The sequence below is a fragment of the Diuraphis noxia genome, unplaced genomic scaffold (assembly GCF_037042655.1).
Source record: "Diuraphis noxia isolate RWA-SAM2 unplaced genomic scaffold, SU_Dnox_SAM2 contig0013, whole genome shotgun sequence".
Lineage (NCBI taxonomy): Eukaryota > Metazoa > Arthropoda > Insecta > Hemiptera > Aphididae > Diuraphis > Diuraphis noxia.
The window spans coordinates 802,294-809,648 of record NW_028301723.1 but is presented as its reverse complement, the minus strand read 5'-3'; positions in this window follow the sequence as shown (position 1 = coordinate 809,648).

Genomic DNA, 7,355 nt, shown 5'->3' with positions numbered 1-7,355 from the left:
GATTGTGGCATTGACAAATAATGGTTACGAAGAACGGCCGTGGTCGACAGAAGATATTGAAAACCACAAAAATAGTGAGTAAATAGCATTATGTATTATTTTTAAAACACACATGTTAATTATGAATAATTACTATCATTCAGATGTTTGAGAAATCTGTATTATGTTTAAAATGTATATTTATTGTTTTACGTCTCTAAATATTTGATATGTGTTATATACTTCGAATTTAAGTTTTATTTTTTATTTTCAAGTTTTTAATCATTCTATAGATTAGTCATACAATATAAATAAATCGTTGAAAAAGTGATAAAATCATCGGGTCTACCTGTTATAAACATAAAAATTAAGTGACCCAATTACCGTTACCTTTTGGAAAAAAAGGTTAATATTGTGAGGTAATTATCGGATTCCCCTTCTAAGCATCCTCACATGGGACTGATAATAGTAGAATCGGTATCGGTGGCAGACCGTCACACAAAGGAATGTATTTTTCCTTTCTGTCCACAGTTGTACGATGTGAGGGACGTGGACGACAAGATGCTCAGAATAATCCGAATAGTGATTAGCAAGCCAGTGGTAGCAGCAGGTACATTCAACACAACCCTGTGCAACGGGCTCTCAGAGCTTTTAGATCGGGATGAGCTGCCATTCGTCCACGAGGGATCTCGATATTGGCCTGACGGATCGATGTACCTATATTTATTAGGAAGAAAGGCAAAAATCTTTTACACTAATCCAACTACTACCACCTATCGTCCATAAATATGTGTATAGGTTAGGTTATGAAAACATACATGTAATTTAATTTATAATTAAAACACATTTATGTATACTTACCTACATATATTTTAAAATATACAATAAAAAGTTCATCAATAATTCCATTTGTATTGTATTTGTTTTTTTTTTTTTTTTATATTGATGGGTATTTGAATGAGAACAATTTTCATATACTTTTAAACATCATCAGTAAAGTTACCATAGTTAAGCTTGTTCATAATTTTTATAATACTTAAGAATAGAGAAAAAATATTAAACATAATATAAATTTATATTACTTAAGAGTTCGCTGGCTAGTACTTGTATTAAAATATATTATTCTTCACTAAAAAGTATTAACGGCGATCTATCGTTTGTTGTGGTATCGTTTAAACGAATTATTTATTATGATCTATAAATCATAACGACGTAATTTGTCTTTAAAATATTTACGTATAATCATACCAAAAGTAATTATAAGTACATATAACTATACAAATTTATAACATTACTTACACAATACACATTTAAACAAAAAGGTAAATTAACGGGTGAAGTCGATTAATTCGAAATTCAAAAAGCTGCAGTCACTTAACATACTACTTAACGTATATATTATAAAAAAAAAATAATAAAGTTAATTTCTGTATGACGAAATACATCTTTAAAATACATATTATATTGTATATATTGTTTTTATATAAATAATAATTTCAATTTTATATAGGTAGTTATTATAATTCATGACTTTTTAAAAATATATATAATTTCTATAACGATAGTTCATCAAAATGAGAAATTAGTACCTATAGTATATTATGTTTATTGTTATATATTTAACGGACTTATTTTATCCCGGACTTTTTTACCGTGATTTCTATTATATATGTACATCAATATTTTATAATACTATAATTTTGTTAAGGGGCCTGCTCGTGACTATTTAATAAGGGGCAACATTTAGGCAATTTGAAAGCTCGTCGCCGCCGCCCGGTACCTATGTGTTAGTCGTAAATGATTATTAGTGTGAGTGTAGACAGACGTGCGTACCACCGCCAACCACCCAACTATTTAGACAGACATCGTTATCGCAAAGTTATTTATAGCGGGATTACTATATATTATAATATTATCCGTAATCGTTCATTCGGAACGATTGAATCCTTATTAAAATATTATTTTTACTACGTATTCAATTCTACTCTTATTTACAATTCAATTTCATTCAGATAGTGAAGGAAGTGAAAGACGAAGGTTGGTATTTTCATTTTTATTGCAATTTTCGCACTCTTCTTTTGGGTTTATTATATAGTGTAAATAGTGTTTATTATGGGCAGTAAGTACAGAATTAAAAAAAAAACTGTAGCGGCTTATAGGAAGAAGAAAGGTGGAAATAAAATCACGTAAGTTATACTTCGACTTCTAAGTAAAAATGTATGGTCATCAGGTGGTTGGTAGGTATATAATAAATTTAAACATCGTTTAGAAAACGCGTTCAAGATAATTTGACGACCTGCAGCGCTGCGAGCATGGTTTGTGGCAAGACATAATTGCTGTAAAAAATTTAGTAGCTTTTCACGCAGACAGCCTTATTTATAACTTGAATAATAATTTTGTGGAGTCTTACAACAGTGTAGTAGCAAAATTTGTAGGGGGGAAAAGAGTGAACTATTCCCTGCGAGGTAAATAAAATATGATTTAAAAATTAAACGTTGATAATTTTAATATATTCATACAGCATAGGTAAGGTATATACATAATAAGCGTTTTTTAGGTTCGTATAACACTCGGTGTATGACAGCAGTATCATCGTTTAACTTTGGTCCAGAGTACATGCGAAGGTTGTTTAAACAGGCAACTAAAGAAAGTCCGGGAAAGTTTACCAAACGGTTCATTTGCAAACTATCAAAAAAAAAGACTTACGCAAGGAGTACTCCAAAAATCAGACTCAGCTTTGAGCAAAGACAGTATATTATTACAATATAAAATAATAATAATAATGATTTATAAATTTATATAATATACTATATTGTTATTTTAATTAATAAACACTATATTTTTAATTCTTATTTTATGAATATTCTCGGTCATTTGTATTATTTGGTTTAGGTTACAGAGCAAAAAATTTGTGGGGCCCGACACTGATTACGGCGATTTGTGTAATGAGCTGGGTTGTGAAGAGCTTTCGCTTTCAGCCGAGGAAGTGGAAGAGAAAAAATTAGAGTTCCTAACTTCTTTGATAAAAAGTGTTGAAGAAATTCACGAAGTCGAACGAGCTACAGTAGACCAGGTTAAAACAAATACAAATTTTATTTTATTCTATTTAACTTTAACACTATAAAAATTACATAAAAAAAATTATTTTGTATTTTTCATTCCTTTTTAATTAAAAAAATGTTTATGCTTGTTGTTATAGGTCAAAAGCGACATTTGGCATAAAGAGCGGAAATTTCGACTAACTGCCTCAAATTTTGGACGTGTATGTAAGCTTAGAGCCAACACCCCCAGAACAAATACCGTAAAATACATTTTGTATGGCGAAGTGTTCACACCATCAACTTCGGCATTGAGGTACGATTACAAAATATTTATTTAGTCAAATTCAATTATATATTCAATTATATAATATTATACAACATTTTTGTTTATATATTAGGTATGGAATACAATATGAGCCCATGGCCAAAAAAGATTTTGAGCTGAAGTTGGGATTAGAAGTATTGCCAGCGGGTCTATTTATAGATGAGATTATAAATTTTAGATTCTGAGCGGAGCGATGAATGTATTGATTTTACCATGATGTGTGTTTTTTTTTTTTTTTTTTTGTGTCTGTCATCACGTTTTGAGGCAGTAAAAATGCTTCGATTTTTGACTTCAGTACCTCGTTCGATTAGAAAGTGAATCTAGTTGGTGCTTTGGGGGGGGGGGGGGTCAAAAGTAAAAAATTCTTAATACTTTTCTAAATAATTGAGAAAAACAAACAAAAAATTAAGGGAAAAACGGGAAATTTTACGCACACTCATTTTTCGACAAAATCGATTTTGGTTTTTGATGTAACGTTAAAACGAAAGACCGTAGATACATGAAATTTTCACCTAATGTTTATATAAGTATATTCTATCCACCATGCAATTTTCAAAAAATTTTGACTTAAGTTGAACTATTCATAGGCATTTCAAATTTTCGATCATTATTAGTTTTTTTTAAATTAATATCGATAAAAATTTATTTGTTATGCAGAAAAGCTTGAAAATTTAATACAAGGCTCTTAACATATTGTTACAATAGTAGATGAAAAATAAAAGAAATTCATAGTCACAATTTTTTTTTATAAGCATTCAAAGTTTGAATTTTGACAAAATACGTAAAAATCACGAGAATTCACAAATTATTTAAAGCTAGAAATTCATAAAAAATTTTCTTTTCAAATCTAAGATTTAAAAATGTAATACAAGATACCTTACAAGTTTTTCAATCTTTATCACAAATAAAAATTCCACCTGAAATTCAAATTAAATTTTTATGAGCATTTGAAATTTAAATTTTTACAACATTGGATTTTCACTTTTAGCGATTTCCTTATTTTGGTGTAACTCTAAAACAAATTACCACAGATACTTGAAATTTTGACTGTATGTTTATATAGGCGTGTTATATATTTGATAAAATTTTGAAGATTTGAAAATTTAATACAAGTCTCCTAACATATTTTTACAATAGAAGTTGAAAAATAAAAGAAATACATAGTCACAATTTTTTTTTATAAGCATACAAAGTTTGAATTTTTACAAAATATTACAAAATATTACGAAAATTCGTAAATTATTTTATGCTAGAAATTCATAAAAAATTTTCCTTTTATATTTAAGATTTGAAAATTTAGTACAAGGCTCATTATATATTTTTACAATAGCAATTGAAAAATAAAAGAAATATATAGTCACAATTTTTTTTTATAAGCATTTAAAGCTCAAATTTTGACTAAATACGTAAAAATTACGGCAATATTCAAATTATCTTAGATAGAAATTCATAAAAGTTTTTCTTTTTAATTCTAAGATTTGAAAATTTAATACAAGTCTCCTAACATATTTTTACAATAGAAGTTGAAAAATAAAAGAAATACATAGTCACAATTTTTTTTTATAAGCATTCAAAGTTTGAATTTTTACAAAATATTACGAAAAATCGTAAATTATTTTATGCTAGAAATTCATAAAAAATTTTCCTTTTATATTTAAGATTTGAAAATTTAATACAAGGCTCATTATATATTTTTACAATAGCAATTGAAAAATAAAAGAAATATATAGTCACAATTTTTTTTTATAAGCATTTAAAGCTCAAATTTTGACTAAATACGTAAAAATTACGGCAATATTCAAATTATCTTAGATAGAAATTCATAAAAGTTTTCCTTTTTAATTCTAAGATTTGAAAATTTAATACAAGGCTCCTAACATATTTTTACAATAGCAGTTGCAAAATAAAAGGAATACATAGTCACAATTTTTTTTTTATGCATTCAAAGTTTGAGTTTTGACAACATATTATGTAAAAATCACGAAAATACAGAAATTATTTTAAGCTAGAAATTCATAAAAAATTTTCTTTTTATATCTAAGATTTGAAAATTTAATACAAGGCTCATAATATATTTTTACAATAAAAATTCCACCGGAAATTCAAATTAAATTTTTATGAGCATTTGAAATTTAAATTTTTACAACATTGGATATCCACTGGATTTCACATTTAGTGATTTTCTTATTTTGGTGTAACTCTAAAAGTCTAAAACAAATGACCGCAGATGCTTGAAATTTTCTCTGAATATTTATATAGACATTTTCTATATTTGATAACATTTTCAAAATATTTAGATTTGTTTTGAGCTGTTTACTGACATTTTAATTTTTCAACTTTTTTAGTTTTTTTTTCTATAAATATCGATAAAAATTTATTTGTTCGGTAGAAAAACTTTAAAATTTAGTACAAGGCTTCTAACACATTTTAACAATAGCAGTTGAAAAATGAAATAAATTCATAGTCACAATTTTTTTTTTACAAGGATTCAAAGTTTGAATTTTGACAACATACGTAAAAATTACAAAAATTCATATATTATTTTAAGCTAGAAATTCATAAAAAATGTTCCTTTTATATCTAAGATTTGAAAATTTAATACATAGCTCTTATCGTATTTTTACAATATCAATTGAAAAATAAAAGAAATGCGTAGTCACAATTTTTTTTTACAAGCATTCAAAGTTTGAATTTTGATAACATATGTAAAAATCACGAAAATTCGCAAATTATTTCAAACTAGAAATTCATAAAAAATCTTCTTTTTAAATCTAAGATTTAAAAATTTTTAATAATCTATAATATATCCTAGACAGATAAACCGTCTTCGCTCAGAATCGTTTTTCGTATACAATGATATAATATCATTGGATTCAAATTTAATTCCATCCATTACAGTAACCCACTTGTAACCTACTGTACAGCAGAGCGACATCCACGACTTACCCGCCTTTTTTCTTTTATTCGCTTCACTCGTTTTTGTTTTAGGTACAGATATATTATAATATAGGTACCCAACGAAAACAAGAAGTATGAATAAAATAAAATATAAATTATAAATTCTTAACTAATTTACAAAGGTTACGTTAGGATTTAAAAAATATAATAATGTAATAACTATGGCTGGAATTTTGATGTCCTTAAAAAATCTCAAAAATGCAAAAATGACTTAAAAACTCAAAAAAATGCACTAGGCTATATAAATTAATTTAAATTATTATAGGTTAAACAATGGAAATATATTTATAAATGATACTACAGTAATTTATTTTAGATTCTGAACGAAGTGATGAATGTATTGATTTTAGAATGATGTGTGTTTTTTTTTTGTGTGTCTGTGTACAGCATAACTAGTTAAAATAATGCTTCAATTTCAAACTTTGGGGGTGGTTTTCGATGTAAAAGTGAATATCATTGGTGCATTATAGGTCAAAAGTAAACACTTTCCAACAATTTTCAAAAAAATCGAGAAAAACAAAAAGAAATGACAGAAAACGGGAATTTTTACTCAAAACCAGTTTTCGACCAATTCGATATTTTTATATGGTTGTAATTCAAAAACTAATAACTGTAAATACTTGAAATTTTCACCAAATGTTAATGTTAGTAATATCTATATACAGTTTAATTTTCAAAAATTTTCTACTTTTTTTGAGTTATTAATAGACCACTGAAATTTACGATTTTTTTGAGAATTTTTTTTTGAAGTGTCGGTAAAAAAATGTTGGACAACCAAAAAAACTTGAAAATTTAATACACGGTTCCTTATGAGTTGTTCTTATTGTAGCTAAAAAAAATTAAAACTCGTAAGTCACATTTTTTTTTAATAAGCGTTTACAGTTCAAAATTTTACAAAATCTGTCGAAAACGCGAAAATTTGCAAGTAATTTTGAAGTTGAAAAATCATAAATTTTTTTGCGTTTATAACTAAGGATTAAAAATACAACACTAAGTTAACCATAAGTTTTCCTTCAAGTAGCTATAGAGAAAACTCGAAGCATCATTATAGG